The sequence below is a fragment of the Carassius gibelio genome, chromosome A11 (genome assembly GCF_023724105.1).
Source record: "Carassius gibelio isolate Cgi1373 ecotype wild population from Czech Republic chromosome A11, carGib1.2-hapl.c, whole genome shotgun sequence".
In the NCBI taxonomy this organism is placed as follows: Eukaryota; Metazoa; Chordata; class Actinopteri; order Cypriniformes; family Cyprinidae; genus Carassius; species Carassius gibelio.
The window spans coordinates 25,917,543-25,938,388 of record NC_068381.1 but is presented as its reverse complement, the minus strand read 5'-3'; the positions used below and the strand labels follow the sequence as shown (position 1 = coordinate 25,938,388).

At 46.7% G+C, this 20,846-nt stretch overlaps 23 non-coding genes across 23 annotated transcripts; 10 read left to right on the top strand and 13 right to left on the bottom strand.

The window, feature by feature from the left end:
* Window positions 1–586: 586 nt before the first annotated feature.
* trnar-acg (transfer RNA arginine (anticodon ACG)) lies at window positions 587–659 on the bottom strand. The gene has a single exon. It is a non-coding gene; the product is annotated as a tRNA-Arg (tRNA).
* A 551-nt stretch (window positions 660–1,210) lies between these two features.
* On the bottom strand, window positions 1,211–1,282 carry trnae-uuc (transfer RNA glutamic acid (anticodon UUC)). Its single transcript has one exon. It is a non-coding gene; the product is annotated as a tRNA-Glu (tRNA).
* A 1,468-nt stretch (window positions 1,283–2,750) lies between these two features.
* On the top strand, window positions 2,751–2,822 carry trnae-cuc (transfer RNA glutamic acid (anticodon CUC)). Its single transcript has one exon. It is a non-coding gene; the product is annotated as a tRNA-Glu (tRNA).
* A 196-nt stretch (window positions 2,823–3,018) lies between these two features.
* trnae-uuc (transfer RNA glutamic acid (anticodon UUC)) lies at window positions 3,019–3,090 on the bottom strand. Its single transcript has one exon. It is a non-coding gene; the product is annotated as a tRNA-Glu (tRNA).
* Window positions 3,091–4,305: 1,215 nt separating this feature from the next.
* trnar-acg (transfer RNA arginine (anticodon ACG)) lies at window positions 4,306–4,378 on the bottom strand. The gene has a single exon. It is a non-coding gene; the product is annotated as a tRNA-Arg (tRNA).
* A 209-nt stretch (window positions 4,379–4,587) lies between these two features.
* On the top strand, window positions 4,588–4,659 carry trnae-cuc (transfer RNA glutamic acid (anticodon CUC)). Its single transcript has one exon. It is a non-coding gene; the product is annotated as a tRNA-Glu (tRNA).
* A 1,911-nt stretch (window positions 4,660–6,570) lies between these two features.
* Window positions 6,571–6,642, top strand: trnae-cuc (transfer RNA glutamic acid (anticodon CUC)). The gene has a single exon. It is a non-coding gene; the product is annotated as a tRNA-Glu (tRNA).
* Window positions 6,643–6,959: 317 nt separating this feature from the next.
* On the bottom strand, window positions 6,960–7,031 carry trnae-uuc (transfer RNA glutamic acid (anticodon UUC)). Its single transcript has one exon. It is a non-coding gene; the product is annotated as a tRNA-Glu (tRNA).
* A 1,218-nt stretch (window positions 7,032–8,249) lies between these two features.
* Window positions 8,250–8,322, bottom strand: trnar-acg (transfer RNA arginine (anticodon ACG)). The gene has a single exon. It is a non-coding gene; the product is annotated as a tRNA-Arg (tRNA).
* Window positions 8,323–8,492: 170 nt separating this feature from the next.
* trnae-cuc (transfer RNA glutamic acid (anticodon CUC)) lies at window positions 8,493–8,564 on the top strand. The gene has a single exon. It is a non-coding gene; the product is annotated as a tRNA-Glu (tRNA).
* Window positions 8,565–8,881: 317 nt separating this feature from the next.
* trnae-uuc (transfer RNA glutamic acid (anticodon UUC)) lies at window positions 8,882–8,953 on the bottom strand. Its single transcript has one exon. It is a non-coding gene; the product is annotated as a tRNA-Glu (tRNA).
* Window positions 8,954–10,170: 1,217 nt separating this feature from the next.
* Window positions 10,171–10,243, bottom strand: trnar-acg (transfer RNA arginine (anticodon ACG)). Its single transcript has one exon. It is a non-coding gene; the product is annotated as a tRNA-Arg (tRNA).
* A 178-nt stretch (window positions 10,244–10,421) lies between these two features.
* trnae-cuc (transfer RNA glutamic acid (anticodon CUC)) lies at window positions 10,422–10,493 on the top strand. Its single transcript has one exon. It is a non-coding gene; the product is annotated as a tRNA-Glu (tRNA).
* Window positions 10,494–10,810: 317 nt separating this feature from the next.
* On the bottom strand, window positions 10,811–10,882 carry trnae-uuc (transfer RNA glutamic acid (anticodon UUC)). The gene has a single exon. It is a non-coding gene; the product is annotated as a tRNA-Glu (tRNA).
* Window positions 10,883–12,366: 1,484 nt separating this feature from the next.
* On the top strand, window positions 12,367–12,438 carry trnae-cuc (transfer RNA glutamic acid (anticodon CUC)). The gene has a single exon. It is a non-coding gene; the product is annotated as a tRNA-Glu (tRNA).
* A 1,684-nt stretch (window positions 12,439–14,122) lies between these two features.
* trnar-acg (transfer RNA arginine (anticodon ACG)) lies at window positions 14,123–14,195 on the bottom strand. The gene has a single exon. It is a non-coding gene; the product is annotated as a tRNA-Arg (tRNA).
* A 162-nt stretch (window positions 14,196–14,357) lies between these two features.
* trnae-cuc (transfer RNA glutamic acid (anticodon CUC)) lies at window positions 14,358–14,429 on the top strand. Its single transcript has one exon. It is a non-coding gene; the product is annotated as a tRNA-Glu (tRNA).
* A 317-nt stretch (window positions 14,430–14,746) lies between these two features.
* trnae-uuc (transfer RNA glutamic acid (anticodon UUC)) lies at window positions 14,747–14,818 on the bottom strand. Its single transcript has one exon. It is a non-coding gene; the product is annotated as a tRNA-Glu (tRNA).
* Window positions 14,819–16,033: 1,215 nt separating this feature from the next.
* On the bottom strand, window positions 16,034–16,106 carry trnar-acg (transfer RNA arginine (anticodon ACG)). Its single transcript has one exon. It is a non-coding gene; the product is annotated as a tRNA-Arg (tRNA).
* A 210-nt stretch (window positions 16,107–16,316) lies between these two features.
* Window positions 16,317–16,388, top strand: trnae-cuc (transfer RNA glutamic acid (anticodon CUC)). Its single transcript has one exon. It is a non-coding gene; the product is annotated as a tRNA-Glu (tRNA).
* A 396-nt stretch (window positions 16,389–16,784) lies between these two features.
* Window positions 16,785–16,856, bottom strand: trnae-uuc (transfer RNA glutamic acid (anticodon UUC)). Its single transcript has one exon. It is a non-coding gene; the product is annotated as a tRNA-Glu (tRNA).
* A 1,491-nt stretch (window positions 16,857–18,347) lies between these two features.
* On the top strand, window positions 18,348–18,419 carry trnae-cuc (transfer RNA glutamic acid (anticodon CUC)). Its single transcript has one exon. It is a non-coding gene; the product is annotated as a tRNA-Glu (tRNA).
* Window positions 18,420–20,378: 1,959 nt separating this feature from the next.
* On the top strand, window positions 20,379–20,450 carry trnae-cuc (transfer RNA glutamic acid (anticodon CUC)). Its single transcript has one exon. It is a non-coding gene; the product is annotated as a tRNA-Glu (tRNA).
* The last annotated feature ends 396 nt before the right edge of the window (window positions 20,451–20,846 follow it).

The window sequence follows — 20,846 nt, the reverse complement described above, 5'->3', positions numbered from 1 at the left end:
GTTTTTTGGCCAGAATCCTGTGATTGCTGAATTTATACCTCGAACTGGTAATTAAGGTCTTGTCCAGGTGAAAATACTTGTGTCATGCATCTGAAAACACACATGGCAACCGTTATCTAGAGGAAAAACTGCCTATCGTCGGTCTGTCAAGGTACAAAACTGACATGTTGTGAGGTTAATAATGAAAGTGAGACCAATTTTTAATATGCTGATTATTCGCTCGTTCAGTTTAATGCAGATTACAAATTATTCTCAATGTCCAGGTGGCAATTAGTGATAAGGCTTCAAAATGGCAAGCCTGTGACATCAAAACCACATGGCATTGCACCCTTCAAAGTAGTAAAGCGGTTACAGAGTAGCGATGAAATTGTTCATTCTAGAATCAACTGGCCCACCAGCCTGCATTTTGTGAGACGAATGGCAATACCAAAGCATGTCCGTGTCTCCCCTAGACATCGGAATGGGTGTGCAGAATGTGCCTTTTTTTGGAAAAAATAGAAGAATGCCTAGAGAGTTGACTTTTCTTTTGGACTTTGGAGAAAAAAAACACAACAACAAAATAAGCCGGAGAAAAACAAGCACAGAGCGAGCCAGCCAGGAGTCGAACCTAGAATCTTCTGATCCGTAGTCAGACGCGTTATCCATTGCGCCACTGGCCCACCAAAAGTAAAGACCCCCGATTGTTACAGACTTGTTGGTTTTCGATGTGACGGTGGCAAGCATTGATGTCTGCTCATTCTCACCTTGTTATCAGGAGAACAGACTACCAGCCCTCCAGCCCTCCAGCCCACCAGCCCAGCAGCCCACGAGCCCTCCAGCCCTCCCTGGTGGTCTAGTGGTTAGGATTCGCCGCTCTCACCGCCGCGGCCCGGGTTCGATTCCCGGTCAGGGAAAGCTCTTTTGCCTTCCAATTGTGGACTGCGAATTCAAGCTCTGCTGACAGCTGTGAGAAAGCCAGCTCCAAGCCAAAACATTGGTGGGAACATGAAAAAAACACCTCCTTCGAGCCGGAGTTGAACCAGCGACCAAAGGATGGCCAACACTCCAACCTACAGTCCTCCGCTCTACCAGCTGAGCTATCGAAGGGGCTAAGGGCTAGTCAGAACCTCGACATATCAGGGTTCTGTAGCTCTACTGCTGGCCAAAAAGTCACTTCTGGTGCAGGAAGATTTGCTGGATTTTTGAGGAGGGAAGCAAAAAGGAGCATGCATTCCCATACCGGGAGTTGAACCCGGGCCGCCTGGGTGAAAACCAGGAATCCTAACCGCTAGACCATATGGGATTTGGACACTTTAAACTGGCCATGGGCTTCTGGCGCACTTTCCATACATGTGGTCAGCGTGGGCGAAGGACCTTGTAGTGGCCTGTTGCTTTAGTTCTGTGACTGTAACAATGTGATAATAATTTGGCAAAACAAGAATTATGCAAAAGGACGGTTTTCTGAATTATATAGTGTTGTATGCATTCAGGGAATCTGTTTTTTCACTCAACCCGGGGGTTCAGTGTATTTGGGCAGATTCCTGTGATTGCAGAATTGATTCCTCAAACTGGTAATTAAGCTCTTGTCCAAGTGAAAATACTCGTGTCATCCATTTGAAAACACACACGGCAACCTTTATCTAGAGGAAAAACTGGAGTCAACCCCTGGCTGCGTACAAGAAAACCAGGAATCCTAACTGCTAGACCATATGGGAACTGGCCAGCTTTAACTGGCCACAAGCTTGTGGGCCACTTTCCATAAATGTGGCCAGTGTGGGCGCAGGGTTTTGTAGTGGCCTGTTGCTTTTGGTGTGTGACTGTAACAATGTGATAATAATTTGGCAATACAAGAATCATACGAAGGGACGGTTTACTGAAATATATAGTGTTGCATGCATTCAAGGGACATGTTTGTTGACTCACACATGGTTCAGTTTTTTGGCCAGAATCCTGTGATTGCTGAATTTATACCTCGAACTGGTAATTAAGGTCTTGTCCAGGTGAAAATACTTGTGTCATGCATCTGAAAACACACATGGCAACCGTTATCTAGAGGAAAAACTGCCTATCGTCGGTCTGTCAAGGTACAAAACTGACATGTTGTGAGGTTAATAATGAAAGTGAGACCAATTTTTAATATGCTGATTATTCGCTCGTTCAGTTTAATGCAGATTACAAATTATTCTCAATGTCCAGGTGGCAATTAGTGATAAGGCTTCAAAATGGCAAGCCTGTGACATCAAAACCACATGGCATTGCACCCTTCAAAGTAGTAAAGCGGTTACAGAGTAGCAATGAAATTGTTCATTCTAGAATCAACTGGCCCACCAGCCTGCATTTTGTGAGACGAATGGCAATACCAAAGCATGTCCGTGTCTCCCCTAGACATCGGAATGGGTGTGCAGAATGTGCCTTTTTTTGGAAAAAATAGAAGAATGCCTAGAGAGTTGCCTTTTCTTTTGGACTTAGGAGAAAAAAAAACACAACAACAAAATAAGCCAGAGAAAAACAAGCACAGAGCGAGCCAGCCAGGAGTCGAACCTAGAATCTTCTGATCCGTAGTCAGATGCGTTATCCATTGCGCCACTGGCCCACCAAAAGTAAAGACCCCCGATTGTTACAGACTTGTTGGTTTTCGATGTGACGGTGGCAAGCATTGATGTCTGCTCATTCTCACCTTGTTATCAGGAGAACAGACTACCAGCCCTCCAGCCCTCCAGCCCTCCAGCCCTCCAGCCCTCCAGCCCACCAGCCCTCCAGCCCACCATCCCTCCCTGGTGGTCTAGTGGTTAGGATTCGGCGCTCTCACCGCCGCGGCCCGGGTTCGATTCCCGGTCAGGGAAAGCTCTTTGGCCTTCCAATTGTGGACTGTGAATTCAAGCTCTGCTGACAGCTGAGAGAAAGCCAGCTCCAAGCCAAAACATTGGTGGGAACATGAAAAAAACACCTCCTTCGAGCCGGAGTTGAACCAGCGACCTAAGGATGGCCAACACTCCAATTTGCTGGATTTTTGAGGAGGGAAGCAAAAAGGAGCATGCATTCCCATACCGGGAGTTGAACCCGGGCCGCCTGGGTGAAAACCAGGAATCCTAACCGCTAGACCATATGGGATCTGGACACTTTTAACTGGCCATGGGCTTCTGGCGCACTTTCCATACATGTGGTCAGCGTGGGCGCAGGACCTTGTAGTGGCCTGTTGCTTTAGTTCTGTGACTGTAACAATGTGATAATAATTTGGCAAAACAAGAATTATCCAAAAGGACGGTTTTCTGAATTATATAGTGTTGTATGCATTCAGGGAATCAGTTTTTTCACTCAACCCGGGGGTTCAGTGTATTTGGGCAGATTCCTGTGATTGCAGAATTGATTCCTCAAACTGGTAATTAAGCTCTTGTCCAAGTGAAAATACTCGTGTCATCCATTTGAAAACACACACGGCAACCTTTATCTAGAGGAAAAACTGGAGTCAACCCCTGGCTGCGTACGAGAAAACCAGGAATCCTAACTGCTAGACCATATGGGAACTGGCCAGCTTTAACTGGCCACAAGCTTGTGGGCCACTTTCCATAAATGTGGCCAGTGTGGGCGCAGGGTTTTGTAGTGGCCTGTTGCTTTTGGTGTGTGACTGTAACAATGTGATAATAATTTGGCAATACAAGAATCATCCGAAGGGACGGTTTACTGAAATATATAGTGTTGCATGCATTCAAGGGACATGTTTGTTGACTCACACATGGTTCAGTTTTTTGGCCAGAATCCTGTGATTGCTGAATTTATACCTCGAACTGGTAATTAAGGTCTTGTCCAGGTGAAAATACTTGTGTCATGCATCTGAAAACACACATGGCAACCGTTATCTAGAGGAAAAACTGCCTATCGTCGGTCTGTCAAGGTACAAAACTGACATGTTGTGAGGTTAATAATGAAAGTGAGACCAATTTTTAATATGCTGATTATTCGCTCGTTCAGTTTAATGCAGATTACAAATTATTCTCAATGTCCAGGTGGCAATTAGTGATAAGGCTTCAAAATGGCAAGCCTGTGACATCAAAACCACATGGCATTGCACCCTTCAAAGTAGTAAAGCGGTTACAGAGTAGCGATGAAATTGTTCATTCTAGAATCAACTGGCCCACCAGCCAGCATTTTGTGAGATGAATGGCAATACCAAAGCATGTCCGTGTCTCCCCTAGACATCGGAATGGGTGTGCAGAATGTGCCTTTTTTTGGAAAAAATAGAAGAATGCCTAGAGAGTTGCCTTTTCTTTTGGACTTTGGAGAAAAAAACACAACAACAAAATAAGCCGGAGAAAAACAAGCACAGAGCGAGCCAGCCAGGAGTCGAACCTAGAATCTTCTGATCCGTAGTCAGACGCGTTATCCATTGCGCCACTGGCCCACCATTAGTAAAGACCCCGATTGTTACAGACTTGTTGGTTTTCGATGTGACGGTGGCAAGCATTGATGTCTGCTCATTCTCACCTTGTTATCAGGAGAACAGACTACCAGCCCTCCAGCCCACCAGCCCACCAGCCCACCAGCCCACGAGCCCTCCAGCCCTCCTGCCCACCAGCCCACCAGCCCACGAGCCCTCCAGCCCACCATCCATCCCTGGTGGTCTAGTGGTTAGGATTCGGCGCTCTCACCGCCGCGGCCCGGGTTCGATTCCCGGTCAGGGAAAGCTCTTTTGCCTTCCAATTGTGGACTGCGAATTCAAGCTCTGCTGACAGCTGTGAGAAAGCCAGCTCCAAGCCAAAACATTGGTGGGAACATGAAAAAAACACCTCCTTCGAGCCGGAGTTGAACCAGCGACCTAAGGATGGCCAACACTCCAACCTACAGTCCTCCGCTCTACCAGCTGAGCTATCGAAGGGGCTAAGGGCTAGTCAGAACCTCGACATATCAGGGTTCTGTAGCTCTACTGCTGGCCAAAAAGTCACTTCTGGTGCAGGAAGATTTGCTGGATCAGAACCTCGACATATCAGGGTTCTGTAGCTCTACTGCTGGCCAAAAAGTCACTTCTGGTGCAGGAAGATTTGCTGGATTTTTGAGGAGGGAAGCAAAAAGGAGCATGCATTCCCATACCGGGAGTTGAAGCCGGGCCGCCTGGGTGAAAACCAAGAATCCTAACCGCTAGACCATATGGGATTTGGACACTTTAAACTGGCCATGGGCTTCTGGCGCACTTTCCATACATGTGGTCAGCGTGGGCGCAGGACCTTGTAGTGGCCTGTTGCTTTAGTTCTGTGACTGTAACAATGTGATAATAATTTGGCAAAACAAGAATTATGCAAAAGGACGGTTTTCTGAATTATATAGTGTTGTATGCATTCAGGGAATCTGTTTTTTCACTCAACCCGGGGGTTCAGTGTATTTGGGCAGATTCCTGTGATTGCAGAATTGATTCCTCAAACTGGTAATTAAGCTCTTGTCCAAGTGAAAATACTCGTGTCATCCATTTGAAAACACACACGGCAACCTTTATCTAGAGGAAAAACTGGAGTCAACCCCTGGCTGCGTACAAGAAAACCAGGAATCCTAACTGCTAGACCATATGGGAACTGGCCAGCTTTAACTGGCCACAAGCTTGTGGGCCACTTTCCATAAATGTGGCCAGTGTGGGCGCAGGGTTTTGTAGTGGCCTGTTGCTTTTGGTGTGTGACTGTAACAATGTGATAATAATTTGGCAATACAAGAATCATCCGAAGAGACGGTTTACTGAAATATATAGTGTTGCATGCATTCAAGGGACATGTTTGTTGACTCACACATGGTTCAGTTTTTTGGCCAGAATCCTGTGATTGCTGAATTTATACCTCGAACTGGTAATTAAGGTCTTGTCCAGGTGAAAATACTTGTGTCATGCATCTGAAAACACACATGGCAACCGTTATCTAGAGGAAAAACTGCCTATCGTCGGTCTGTCAAGGTACAAAACTGACATGTTGTGAGGTTAATAATGAAAGTGAGACCAATTTTTAATATGCTGATTATTCGCTCGTTCAGTTTAATGCAGATTACAAATTATTCTCAATGTCCAGGTGGCAATTAGTGATAAGGCTTCAAAATGGCAAGCCTGTGACATCAAAACCACATGGCATTGCACCCTTCAAAGTAGTAAAGCGGTTACAGAGTAGCGATGAAATTGTTCATTCTAGAATCAACTGGCCCACCAGCCTGCATTTTGTGAGACGAATGGCAATACCAAAGCATGTCCGTGTCTCCCCTAGACATCGGAATGGGTGTGCAGAATGTGCCTTTTTTTGGAAAAAATAGAAGAATGCCTAGAGAGTTGCCTTTTCTTTTGGACTTTGGAGAAAAAAAACACAACAACAAAATAAGCCGGAGAAAAACAAGCACAGAGCGAGCCAGCCAGGAGTCGAACCTAGAATCTTCTGATCCGTAGTCAGATGCGTTATCCATTGCGCCACTGGCCCACCAAAAGTAAAGACCCCCGATTGTTACAAACTTGTTGGTTTTCGATGTGACGGTGGCAAGCATTGATGTCTGCTCATTCTCACCTTGTTATCAGGAGAACAGACTACCAGCCCTCCAGCCCTCCAGCCCACCAGCCCACGAGCCCACCATCCCTCCCTGGTGGTCTAGTGGTTAGGATTCGGCGCTCTCACCGCCGCGGCCCGGGTTCGATTCCCGGTCAGGGAAAGCTCTTTTGCCTTCCAATTGTGGACTGCGAATTCAAGCTCTGCTGACAGCTGTGAGAAAGCCAGCTCCAAGCCAAAACATTGGTGGGAACATGAAAAAAACACCTCCTTCGAGCCGGAGTTGAACCAGCGACCTAAGGATGGCCAACACTCCAACCTACAGTCCTCCGCTCTACCAGCTGAGCTATCGAAGGGGCTAAGGGCTAGTCAGAACCTCGACATATCAGGGTTCTGTAGCTCTACTGCTGGCCAAAAAGTCACTTCTGGTGCAGGAAGATTTGCTGGATTTTTGAGGAGGGAAGCAAAAAGGAGCATGCATTCCCATACCGGGAGTTGAACCCGGGCCGCCTGGGTGAAAACCAGGAATCCTAACCGCTAGACCATATGGGATCTGGACACTTTAAACTGGCCATGGGCTTCTGGCGCACTTTCCATACATGTGGTCAGCGTGGGCGCAGGACCTTGTAGTGGCCTGTTGCTTTAGTTCTGTGACTGTAACAATGTGATAATAATTTGGCAAAACAAGAATTATCCAAAAGGACGGTTTTCTGAATTATATAGTGTTGTATGCATTCAGGGAATCTGTTTTTTCACTCAACCCGGGGGTTCAGTGTATTTGGGCAGATTCCTGTGATTGCAGAATTGATTCCTCAAACTGGTAATTAAGCTCTTGTCCAAGTGAAAATACTCGTGTCATCCATTTGAAAACACACACGGCAACCTTTATCTAGAGGAAAAACTGGAGTCAACCCCTGGCTGCGTACGAGAAAACCAGGAATCCTAACTGCTAGACCATATGGGAACTGGCCAGCTTTAACTGGCCACAAGCTTGTGGGCCACTTTCCATAAATGTGGCCAGTGTGGGCGCAGGGTTTTGTAGTGGCCTGTTGCTTTTGGTGTGTGACTGTAACAATGTGATAATAATTTGGCAATACAAGAATCATCCGAAGGGACAGTTTACTGAAATATATAGTGTTGCATGCATTCAAGGGACATGTTTGTTGACTCACACATGGTTCAGTTTTTTGGCCAGAATCCTGTGATTGCTGAATTTATACCTCGAACTGGTAATTAAGGTCTTGTCCAGGTGAAAATACTTGTGTCATGCATCTGAAAACACACATGGCAACCGTTATCTAGAGGAAAAACTGCCTATCGTCGGTCTGTCAAGGTACAAAACTGACATGTTGTGAGGTTAATAATGAAAGTGAGACCAATTTTTAATATGCTGATTATTCGCTCGTTCAGTTTAATGCAGATTACAAATTATTCTCAATGTCCAGGTGGCAATTAGTGATAAGGCTTCAAAATGGCAAGCCTGTGACATCAAAACCACATGGCATTGCACCCTTCAAAGTAGTAAAGCGGTTACAGAGTAGCGATGAAATTGTTCATTCTAGAATCAACTGGCCCACCAGCCTGCATTTTGTGAGACGAATGGCAATACCAAACGCATGTCCGTGTCTCCCCTAGACATCGGAATGGGTGTGCAGAATGTGCCTTTTTTTGGAAAAAATAGAAGAATGCCTAGAGAGTTGCCTTTTCTTTTGGACTGTGGAGAAAAAAAAACACAACAACAAAATAAGCCGGAGAAAAACAAGCACAGAGCGAGCCAGCCAGGAGTCGAACCTAGAATCTTCTGATCCGTAGTCAGACGCGTTATCCATTGCGCCACTGGCCCACCAAAAGTAAAGACCACCGATTGTTACAGACTTGTTGGTTTTCGATGTGACGGTGGCAAGCATTGATGTCTGCTCATTCTCACCTTGTTATCAGGAGAACAGACTACCAGCCCTCCAGCCCTCCAGCCCTCCAGCCCACCAGCCCAGCAGCCCTCCAGCCCACCATCCCTCCCTGGTGGTCTAGTGGTTAGGATTCGGCGCTCTCACCGCCGCGGCCCGGGTTCGATTCCCGGTCAGGGAAAGCTCTTTTGCCTTCCAATTGTGGACTGCGAATTCAAGCTCTGCTGACAGCTGTGAGAAAGCCAGCTCCAAGCCAAAACATTGGTGGGAACATGAAAAAAACACCTCCTTCGAGCCGGAGTTGAACCAGCGACCTAAGGATGGCCAACACTCCAACCTACAGTCCTCCGCTCTACCAGCTGAGCTATCGAAGGGGCTAAGGGCTAGTCAGAACCTCGACATATCAGGGTTCTGTAGCTCTACTGCTGGCCAAAAAGTCACTTCTGGTGCAGGAAGATTTGCTGGATTTTTGAGGAGGGAAGCAAAAAGGAGCATGCATTCCCATACCGGGAGTTGAACCCGGGCCGCCTGGGTGAAAACCAGGAATCCTAACCGCTAGACCATATGGGATCTGGACACTTTAAACTGGCCATGGGCTTCTGGCGCACTTTCCATACATGTGGTCAGCGTGGGCGCAGGACCTTGTAGTGGCCTGTTGCTTTAGTTCTGTGACTGTAACAATGTGATAATAATTTGGCAAAACAAGAATTATCCAAAAGGACGGTTTTCTGAATTATATAGTGTTGTATGCATTCAGGGAATCTGTTTTTTCACTCAACCCGGGGGTTCAGTGTATTTGGGCAGATTCCTGTGATTGCAGAATTGATTCCTCAAACTGGTAATTAAGCTCTTGTCCAAGTGAAAATACTCGTGTCATCCATTTGAAAACACACACGGCAACCTTTATCTAGAGGAAAAACTGGAGTCAACCCCTGGCTGCGTACGAGAAAACCAGGAATCCTAACTGCTAGACCATATGGGAACTGGCCAGCTTTAACTGGCCACAAGCTTGTGGGCCACTTTCCATAAATGTGGCCAGTGTGGGCGCAGGGTTTTGTAGTGGCCTGTTGCTTTTGGTGTGTGACTGTAACAATGTGATAATAATTTGGCAATACAAGAATCATCCGAAGGGACGGTTTACTGAAATATATAGTGTTGCATGCATTCAAGGGACATGTTTGTTGACTCACACATGGTTCAGTTTTTTGGCCAGAATCCTGTGATTGCTGAATTTATACCTCGAACTGGTAATTAAGGTCTTGTCCAGGTGAAAATACTTGTGTCATGCATCTGAAAACACACATGGCAACCGTTATCTAGAGGAAAAACTGCCTATCGTCGGTCTGTCAAGGTACAAAACTGACATGTTGTGAGGTTAATAATGAAAGTGAGACCAATTTTTAATATGCTGATTATTCGCTCGTTCAGTTTAATGCAGATTACAAATTATTCTCAATGTCCAGGTGGCAATTAGTGATAAGGCTTCAAAATGGCAAGCCTGTGACATCAAAACCACATGGCATTGCACCCTTCAAAGTAGTAAAGCGGTTACAGAGTAGCGATGAAATTGTTCATTCTAGAATCAACTGGCCCACCAGCCTGCATTTTGTGAGACGAATGGCAATACCAAAGCATGTCCGTGTCTCCCCTAGACATCGGAATGGGTGTGCAGAATGTGCCTTTTTTTGGAAAAAATAGAAGAATGCCTAGAGAGTTGCCTTTTCTTTTGGACTGTGGAGAAAAAAAAACACAACAACAAAATAAGCCGGAGAAAAACAAGCACAGAGCGAGCCAGCCAGGAGTCGAACCTAGAATCTTCTGATCCGTAGTCAGACGCGTTATCCATTGCGCCACTGGCCCACCAAAAGTAAAGACCACCGATTGTTACAGACTTGTTGGTTTTCGATGTGACGGTGGCAAGCATTGATGTCTGCTCATTCTCACCTTGTTATCAGGAGAACAGACTACCAGCCCTCCAGCCCTCCAGCCCTCCAGCCCACCAGCCCAGCAGCCCACGAGCCCTCCAGCCCACCATCCCTCCCTGGTGGTCTAGTGGTTAGGATTCGGCGCTCTCACCGCCGCGGCCCGGGTTCGATTCCCGGTCAGGGAAAGCTCTTTTGCCTTCCAATTGTGGACTGCGAATTCAAGCTCTGCTGACAGCTGTGAGAAAGCCAGCTCCAAGCCAAAACATTGGTGGGAACATGAAAAAAACACCTCCTTCGAGCCGGAGTTGAACCAGCGACCTAAGGATGGCCAACACTCCAACCTACAGTCCTCCGCTCTACCAGCTGAGCTATCGAAGGGGCTAAGGGCTAGTCAGAACCTCGACATATCAGGGTTCTGTAGCTCTACTGCTGGCCAAAAAGTCACTTCTGGTGCAGGAAGATTTGCTGGATTTTTGAGGAGGGAAGCAAAAAGGAGCATGCATTCCCATACCGGGAGTTGAACCCGGGCCGCCTGGGTGAAAACCAGGAATCCTAACCGCTAGACCATATGGGATCTGGACACTTTAAACTGGCCATGGGCTTCTGGCGCACTTTCCATACATGTGGTCAGCGTGGGCGCAGGACCTTGTAGTGGCCTGTTGCTTTAGTTCTGTGACTGTAACAATGTGATAATAATTTGGCAAAACAAGAATTATGCAAAAGGACGGTTTTCTGAATTATATAGTGTTGTATGCATTCAGGGAATCTGTTTTTTCACTCAACCCGGGGGTTCAGTGTATTTGGGCAGATTCCTGTGATTGCAGAATTGATTCCTCAAACTGGTAATTAAGCACTTGTCCAAGTGAAAATACTCATGTCATCCATTTGAAAACACACACGGCAACCTTTATCTAGAGGAAAAACTGGAGTCAACCCCTGGCTGCGTACAAGAAAACCAGGAATCCTAACTGCTAGACCATATGGGAACTGGCCAGCTTTAACTGGCCACAAGCTTGTGGGCCACTTTCCATAAATGTGGCCAGTGTGGGCGCAGGGTTTTGTAGTGGCCTGTTGCTTTTGGTGTGTGACTGTAACAATGTGATAATAATTTGGCAATACAAGAATCATCCGAAGGGACGGTTTACTGAAATATATAGTGTTGCATGCATTCAAGGGACATGTTTGTTGACTCACACATGGTTCAGTTTTTTGGCCAGAATCCTGTGATTGCTGAATTTATACCTCGAACTGGTAATTAAGGTCTTGTCCAGGTGAAAATACTTGTGTCATGCATCTGAAAACACACATGGCAACCGTTATCTAGAGGAAAAACTGCCTATCGTCGGTCTGTCAAGGTACAAAACTGACATGTTGTGAGGTTAATAATGAAAGTGAGACCAATTTTTAATATGCTGATTATTCGCTCGTTCAGTTTAATGCAGATTACAAATTATTCTCAATGTCCAGGTGGCAATTAGTGATAAGGCTTCAAAATGGCAAGCCTGTGACATCAAAACCACATGGCATTGCACCCTTCAAAGTAGTAAAGCGGTTACAGAGTAGCGATGAAATTGTTCTTTCTAGAATCAACTGGCCCACCAGCCTGCATTTTGTGAGACGAATGGCAATACCAAAGCATGTCCGTGTCTCCCCTAGACATCGGAATGGGTGTGCAGAATGTGCCTTTTTTTTGGAAAAAATAGAAGAATGCCTAGAGAGTTGCCTTTTCTTTTGGACTTTGGAGAAAAAAAACACAACAACAAAATAAGCCGGAGAAAAACAAGCACAGAGCGAGCCAGCCAGGAGTCGAACCTAGAATCTTCTGATCCGTAGTCAGACGCGTTATCCATTGCTCCACTGGCCCACCATTAGTAAAGACCCCCGATTGTTACAGACTTGTTGGTTTTCGATGTGACGGTGGCAAGCATTGATGTCTGCTCATTCTCACCTTGTTATCAGGAGAACAGACTACCAGCCCTCCAGCCCACCAGCCCACCAGCCCACGAGCCCTCCAGCCCTCCTGCCCACCAGCCCACGAGCCCTCCAGCCCACCATCCATCCCTGGTGGTCTAGTGGTTAGGATTCGGCGCTCTCACCGCCGCGGCCCGGGTTCGATTCCCGGTCAGGGAAAGCTCTTTTGCCTTCCAATTGTGGACTGCGAATTCAAGCTCTGCTGACAGCTGTGAGAAAGCCAGCTCCAAGCCAAAACATTGGTGGGAACATGAAAAAAACACCTCCTTCGAGCCGGAGTTGAACCAGCGACCTAAGGATGGCCAACACTCCAACCTACAGTCCTCCGCTCTACCAGCTGAGCTATCGAAGGGGCTAAGGGCTAGTCAGAACCTCGACATATCAGGGTTCTGTAGCTCTACTGCTGGCCAAAAAGTCACTTCTGGTGCAGGAAGATTTGCTGGATCAGAACCTCGACATTTCAGGGTTCTGTAGCTCTACTGCTGGTCAAAAAGTCACTTCTGGTGCAGGAAGATTTGCTGGATTTTTGAGGAGGGAAGCACAAAGGAGCATGCATTCCCATACCGGGAGTTGACCCCGGGCCGCCTGGGTGAAAACCAGGAATCCTAACCGCTAGACCATATGGGATCTGGACACTTTAAACTGGCCATGGGCTTCTGGAGCACTTTCCATACATGTGGTCAGCGTGGGCGCAGGACCTTGTAGTGGCCTGTTGCTTTAGTTCTGTGACTGTAACAATGTGATAATAATTTGGCAAAACAAGAATTATGCAAAAGGACGGTTTTCTGAATTATATAGTGTTGAATGCATTCAGGGAATCTGTTTTTTCACTCAACCCGGGGGTTCAGTGTATTTGGGCAGATTCCTGTGATTGCAGAATTGATTCCTCAAACTGGTAATTAAGCTCTTGTCCAAGTGAAAATACTCGTGTCATCCATTTGAAAACACACACGGCAACCTTTATCTAGAGGAAAAACTGGAGTCAACCCCTGGCTGCGTACAAGAAAACCAGGAATCCTAACTGCTAGACCATATGGGAACTGGCCAGCTTTAACTGGCCACAAGCTTGTGGGCCACTTTCCATAAATGTGGCCAGTGTGGGCGCAGGGTTTTGTAGTGGCCTGTTGCTTTTGGTGTGTGACTGTAACAATGTGATAATAATTTGGCAATACAAGAATCATCCGAAGGGACGGTTTACTGAAATATATAGTGTTGCATGCATTCAAGGGACATGTTTGTTGACTCACACATGGTTCAGTTTTTTGGCCAGAATCCTGTGATTGCTGAATTTATACCTCGAACTGGTAATTAAGGTCTTGTCCAGGTGAAAATACTTGTGTCATGCATCTGAAAACACACATGGCAACCGTTATCTAGAGGAAAAACTGCCTATCGTCGGTCTGTCAAGGTACAAAACTGACATGTTGTGAGGTTAATAATGAAAGTGAGACCAATTTTTAATATGCTGATTATTCGCTCGTTCAGTTTAATGCAGATTACAAATTATTCTCAATGTCCAGGTGGCAATTAGTGATAAGGCTTCAAAATGGCAAGCCTGTGACATCAAAACCACATGGCATTGCACCCTTCAAAGTAGTAAAGCGGTTACAGAGTAGCGATGAAATTGTTCATTCTAGAATCAACTGGCCCACCAGCCTGCATTTTGTGAGACGAATGGCAATACCAAAGCATGTCCGTGTCTCCCCTAGACATCGGAATGGGTGTGCAGAATGTGCCTTTTTTTGGAAAAAATAGAAGAATGCCTAGAGAGTTGCCTTTTCTTTTGGACTTTGGAGAAAAAAAACACAACAACAAAATAAGCCGGAGAAAAACAAGCACAGAGCGAGCCAGCCAGGAGTCGAACCTAGAATCTTCTGATCCGTAGTCAGACGCGTTATCCATTGCGCCACTGGCCCACCAAAAGTAAAGACCCCCGATTGTTACAGACTTGTTGGTTTTCGATGTGACGGTGGCAAGCATTGATGTCTGCTCATTCTCACCTTGTTATCAGGAGAACAGACTACCAGCCCTCCAGCCCACCAGCCCACCAGCCCAGCAGCCCACGAGCCCACCATCCCTCCCTGGTGGTCTAGTGGTTAGGATTCGGCGCTCTCACCGCCGCGGCCCGGGTTCGATTCCCGGTCAGGGAAAGCTCTTTTGCCTTCCAATTGTGGACTGCGAATTCAAGCTCTGCTGACAGCTGTGAGAAAGCCAGCTCCAAGCCAAAACATTGGTGGGAACATGAAAAAAACACCTCCTTCGAGCCGGAGTTGAACCAGCGACCTAAGGATGGCCAACACTCCAACCTACAGTCCTCCGCTCTACCAGCTGAGCTATCGAAGGGGCTAAGGGCTAGTCAGAACCTCGACATATCAGGGTTCTGTAGCTCTACTGCTGGCCAAAAAGTCACTTCTGGTGCAGGAAGATTTGCTGGATTTTTGAGGAGGGAAGCAAAAAGGAGCACGCATTCCCATACCGGGAGTTGAACCCGGGCCGCCTGGGTGAAAACCAGGAATCCTAACCGCTAGACCATATGGGATCTGGACACTTTAAACTGGCCATGGCCTTCTGGCGCACTTTCCATACATGTGGTCAGCGTGGGCGCAGGACCTTGTAGTGGCCTGTTGCTTTAGTTCTGTGACTGTAACAATGTGATAATAATTTGGCAAAACAAGAATTATGCAAAAGGACGGTTTTCTGAATTATATAGTGTTGTATGCATTCAGGGAATCTGTTTTTTCACTCAACCCGGGGGTTCAGTGTATTTGGGCAGATTCCTGTGATTGCAGAATTGATTCCTCAAACTGGTAATTAAGCTCTTGTCCAAGTGAAAATACTCGTGTCATCCATTTGAAAACACACACGGCAACCTTTATCTAGAGGAAAAACTGGAGTCAACCTCTGGCTGCGTACAAGAAAACCAGGAATCCTAACTGCTAGACCATATGGGAACTGGCCAGCTTTAACTGGCCACAAGCTTGTGGGCCACTTTCCATAAATGTGGCCAGTGTGGGCGCAGGGTTTTGTAGTGGCCTGTTGCTTTTGGTGTGTGACTGTAACAATGTGATAATAATTTGGCAATACAAGAATCATCCGAAGGGACGGTTTACTGAAATATATAGTGTTGCATGCATTCAAGGGACATGTTTGTTGACTCACACATGGTTCAGTTTTTTGGCCAGAATCCTGTGATTGCTGAATTTATACCTCGAACTGGTAATTAAGGTCTTGTCCAGGTGAAAATACTTGTGTCATGCATCTGAAAACACACATGGCAACCGTTATCTAGAGGAAAAACTGCCTATCGTGGGTCTGTCAAGGTACAAAACTGACATGTTGTGAGGTTAATAATGAAAGTGAGACCAATTTTTAATATGCTGATTATTCGCTCGTTCAGTTTAATGCAGATTACAAATTATTCTCAATGTCCATGTGGCAATTAGTGATAAGGCTTCAAAATGGCAAGCCTGTGACATCAAAACCACATGGCATTGCACCCTTCAAAGTAGTAAAGCGGTTACAGAGTAGCGATGAAATTGTTCTTTCTAGAATCAACTGGCCCACCAGCCTGCATTTTGTGAGACGAATGGCAATACCAAAGCATGTCCGTGTCTCCCCTAGACATCGGAATGGGTGTGCAGAATGTGCCTTTTTTTGGAAAAATAGAAGAATGCCTAGAGAGTTGCCTTTTCTTTTGGACTTTGGAGAAAAAAAACACAACAACAAAATAAGCCGGAGAAAAACAAGCACAGAGCGAGCCAGCCAGGAGTCGAACCTAGAATCTTCTGATCCGTAGTCAGACGCGTTATCCATTGCGCCACTGGCCCACCATTAGTAAAGACCCCCGATTGTTACAGACTTGTTGGTTTTCGATGTGACGGTGGCAAGCATTGATGTCTGCTCATTCTCACCTTGTTATCAGGAGAACAGACTACCAGCCCTCCAGCCCAACAGCCCACCAGCCCACCAGCCCACGAGCCCTCCAGCCCTCCAGCCCTCCTGCCCACCAGCCCACGAGCCCTCCAGCCCACCATCCATCCCTGGTGGTCTAGTGGTTAGGATTCGGCGCTCTCACCGCCGCGGCCCGGGTTCGATTCCCGGTCAGGGAAAGCTCTTTTGCCTTCCAATTGTGGACTGCGAATTCAAGCTCTGCTGACAGCTGTGAGAAAGCCAGCTCCAAGCCAAAACATTGGTGGGAACATGAAAAAAACACCTCCTTCGAGCCGGAGTTGAACCAGCGACCTAAGGATGGCCAACACTCCAACCTACAGTCCTCCGCTCTACCAGCTGAGCTATCGAAGGGGCTAAGGGCTAGTCAGAACCTCGACATATCAGGGTTCTGTAGCTCTACTGCTGGCCAAAAAGTCACTTCTGGTGCAGGAAGATTTGCTGGATCAGAACCTCGACATTTCAGGGTTCTGTAGCTCTACTGCTGGCCAAAAAGTCACTTCTGGTGCAGGAAGATTTGCTGGATTTTTGAGGAGGGAAGCAAAAAGGAGCATGCATTCCCATACCGGGAGTTGAACCCGGGCCGCCTGGGTGAAAACCAGGAATCCTAACCGCTAGACCATATGGGATCTGGACACTTTAAACTGGCCATGGGCTTCTGGAGCACTTTCCATACATGTGGTCAGCGTGGGCGCAGGACCTTGTAGTGGCCTGTTGCTTTAGTTCTGTGACTGTAACAATGTGATAATAATTTGGCAAAACAAGAATTATGCAAAAGGACGGTTTTCTGAATTATATAGTGTTGATTGCATTCAGGGAATCTGTTTTTTCACTCAACCCGGGGGTTCAGTGTATTTGGGCAGATTCCTGTGATTGCAGAATTGATTCCTCAAACTGGTAATTAAGCTCTTGTCCAAGTGAAAATACTCGTGTCATCCATTTGAAAACACACACGGCAACCTTTATCTAGAGGAAAAACTGGAGTCAACCCCTGGCTGCGTACAAGAAAACCAGGAATCCTAACTGCTAGACCATATGGGAACTGGCCAGCTTTAACTGGCCACAAGCTTGTGGGCCACTTTCCATAAATGTGGCCAGTGTGGGCGCAGGGTTTTGTAGTGGCCTGTTGCTTTTGGTGTGTGACTGTAACAATGTGATAATAATTTGGCAATACAAGAATCATCCGAAGGGACGGTTTACTGAAATATATAGTGTTGCATGCATTCAAGGGACATGTTTGTTGACTCACACATGGTTCAGTTTTTTGGCCAGAATCCTGTGATTGCTGAATTTATACCTCGAACTGGTAATTAAGGTCTTGTCCAGGTGAAAATACTTGTGTCATGCATCTGAAAACACACATGGCAACCGTTATCTAGAGGAAAAACTGCCTATCGTCGGTCTGTCAAGGTACAAAACTGACATGTTGTGAGGTTAATAATGAAAGTGAGACCAATTTTTAATATGCTGATTATTCGCTCGTTCAGTTTAATGCAGATTACAAATTATTCTCAATGTCCAGGTGGCAATTAGTGATAAGGCTTCAAAATGGCAAGCCTGTGACATCAAAACCACATGGCATTGCACCCTTCAAAGTAGTAAAGCGGTTACAGAGTAGCGATGAAATTGTTCTTTCTAGAATCAACTGGCCCACCAGCCTGCATTTTGTGAGACGAATGGCAATACCAAAGCATGTCCGTGTCTCCCCTAGACATCGGAATGGGTGTGCAGAATGTGCCTTTTTTTGGAAAAAATAGAAGAATGCCTAGAGAGTTGCCTTTTCTTTTGGACTTTGGAGAAAAAAAACACAACAACAAAATAAGCCGGAGAAAAACAAGCACAGAGCGAGCCAGCCAGGAGCCGAACCTAGAATCTTCTGATCCGTAGTCAGACGCGTTATCCATTGCGCCACTGGCCCACCATTAGTAAAGACCCCCGATTATTACAGACTTGTTGGTTTTCGATGTGACGGTGGCAAGCATTGATGTCTGCTCATTCTCACCTTGTTATCAGGAGAACAGACTACCAGCCCTCCAGCCCACCAGCCCACCAGCCCACCAGCCCACGAGCCCTCCAGCCCTCCTGCCCACCAGCCCACGAGCCCTCCAGCCCACCATCCATCCCTGGTGGTCTAGTGGTTAGGATTCGGCGCTCTCACCGCCGCGGCCCGGGTTCGATTCCCGGTCAGGGAAAGCTCTTTTGCCTTCCAATTGTGGACTGCGAATTCAAGCTCTGCTGACAGCTGTGAGAAAGCCAGCTCCAAGCCAAAACATTGGTGGGAACATGAAAAAAACACCTCCTTCGAGCCGGAGTTGAACCAGCGACCTAAGGATGGCCAACACTCCAACCTACAGTCCTCCGCTCTACCAGCTGAGCTATCGAAGCGGCTAAGGGCTAGTCAGAACCTCGACATATCAGGGTTCTGTAGCTCTACTGCTGGCCAAAAAGTCACTTCTGGTGCAGGAAGATTTGCTGGATCAGAACCTCGACATTTCAGGGTTCTGTAGCTCTACTGCTGGCCAAAAAGTCACTTCTGGTGCAGGAAGATTTGCTGGATTTTTGAGGAGGGAAGCAAAAAGGAGCATGCATTCCCATACCGGGAGTTGAACCCGGGCCACTTGGGTGAAAACCAGGAATCCTAACCGCTAGACCATATGGGATCTGGACACTTTAAACTGGCCATGGGCTTCTGGAGCACTTTCCATACATGTGGTCAGCGTGGGCGCAGGACCTTGTAGTGGCCTGTTGCTTTAGTTCTGTGACTGTAACAATGTGATAATAATTTGGCAAAACAAGAATTATGCAAAAGGACGGTTTTCTGAATTATATAGTGTTGAATGCATTCAGGGAATCTGTTTTTTCACTCAACCCGGGGGTTCAGTGTATTTGGGCAGATTCCTGTGATTGCAGAATTGATTCCTCAAACTGGTAATTAAGCTCTTGTCCAAGTGAAAATACTCGTGTCATCCATTTGAAAACACACACGGCAACCTTTATCTAGAGGAAAAACTGGAGTCAACCCCTGGCTGCGTACGAGAAAACCAGGAATCCTAACTGCTAGACCATATGGGAACTGGCCAGCTTTAACTGGCCACAAGCTTGTGGGCCACTTTCCATAAATGTGGCCAGTGTGGGCGCAGGGTTTTGTAGTGGCCTGTTGCTTTTGGTGTGTGACTGTAACAATGTGATAATAATTTGGCAATACAAGAATCATCCGAAGGGACGGTTTACTGAAATATATAGTGTTGCATGCATTCAAGGGACATGTTTGTTGACTCACACATGGTTCAGTTTTTTGGCCAGAATCCTGTGATTGCTGAATTTATACCTCGAACTGGTAATTAAGGTCTTGTCCAGGTGAAAATACTTGTGTCATGCATCTGAAAACACACATGGCAACCGTTATCTAGAGGAAAAACTGCCTATCGTCGGTCTGTCAAGGTACAAAACTGACATGTTGTGAGGTTAATAATGAAAGTGAGACCAATTTTTAATCCGCAAAATTGCTGATTATTCGCTCGTTCAGTTTAATGCAGATTACAAATTATTCTCAATGTCCAGGTGGCAATTAGTGATAAGGCTTCAAAATGGCAAGCCTGTGACATCAAAACCACATGGCATTGCACCCTTCAAAGTAGTAAAGCGGTTACAGAGTAGCGATGAAATTGTTTTTTCTAGAATCAACTGGCCCACCAGCCTGCATTTTGTGAGACGAATGGCAATACCAAAGCATGTCCGTGTCTCCCCTAGACATCGGAATGGGTGTGCAGAAGGTGCCTTTTTTTGGAAAAAATAGAAGAATGCCTAGAGAGTTGCCTTTTCTTTTGGACTTTGGAGAAAAAAAACACAACAACAAAATAAGCCGGAGAAAAACAAGCACAGAGCGAGCCAGCCAGGAGTCGAACCTAGAATCTTCTGATCCGTAGTCAGACGCATTATCCATTGCGGCACTGGCCCACCATTAGTAAAGACCCCCGATTGTTACAGACTTGTTGGTTTTCGATGTGACGGTGGCAAGCATTGATGTCTGCTCATTCTCACCTTGTTATCAGGAGAACAGACTACCAGCCCTCCAGCCCACCAGCCCACCAGCCCACGAGCCCTCCAGCCCTCCTGCCCACCAGCCCACGAGCCCTCCAGCCCCCCATCCATCCCTGGTGGTCTAGTGGTTAGGATTCGGCGCTCTCACCGCCGCGGCCCGGGTTCGATTCCCGGTCAGGGAAAGCTCTTTTGCCTTCCAATTGTGGACTGCGAATTCAAGCTCTGCTGACAGCTGTGAGAAAGCCAGCTCCAAGCCAAAACATTGGTGGGAACATGAAAAAAACACCTCCTTCGAGCCGGAGTTGAACCAGCGACCTAAGGATGGCCAACACTCCAACCTACAGTCCTCCGCTCTACCAGCTGAGCTATCGAAGCGGCTAAGGGCTAGTCAGAACCTCGACATATCAGGGTTCTGTAGCTCTACTGCTGGCCAAAAAGTCACTTCTGGTGCAGGAAGATTTGCTGGATCAGAACCTCGACATATCAGGGTTCTGTAGCTCTACTGCTGGCCAAAAAGTCACTTCTGGTGCAGGAAGATTTGCTGGATTTTTGAGGAGGGAAGCAAAAAGGAGCATGCA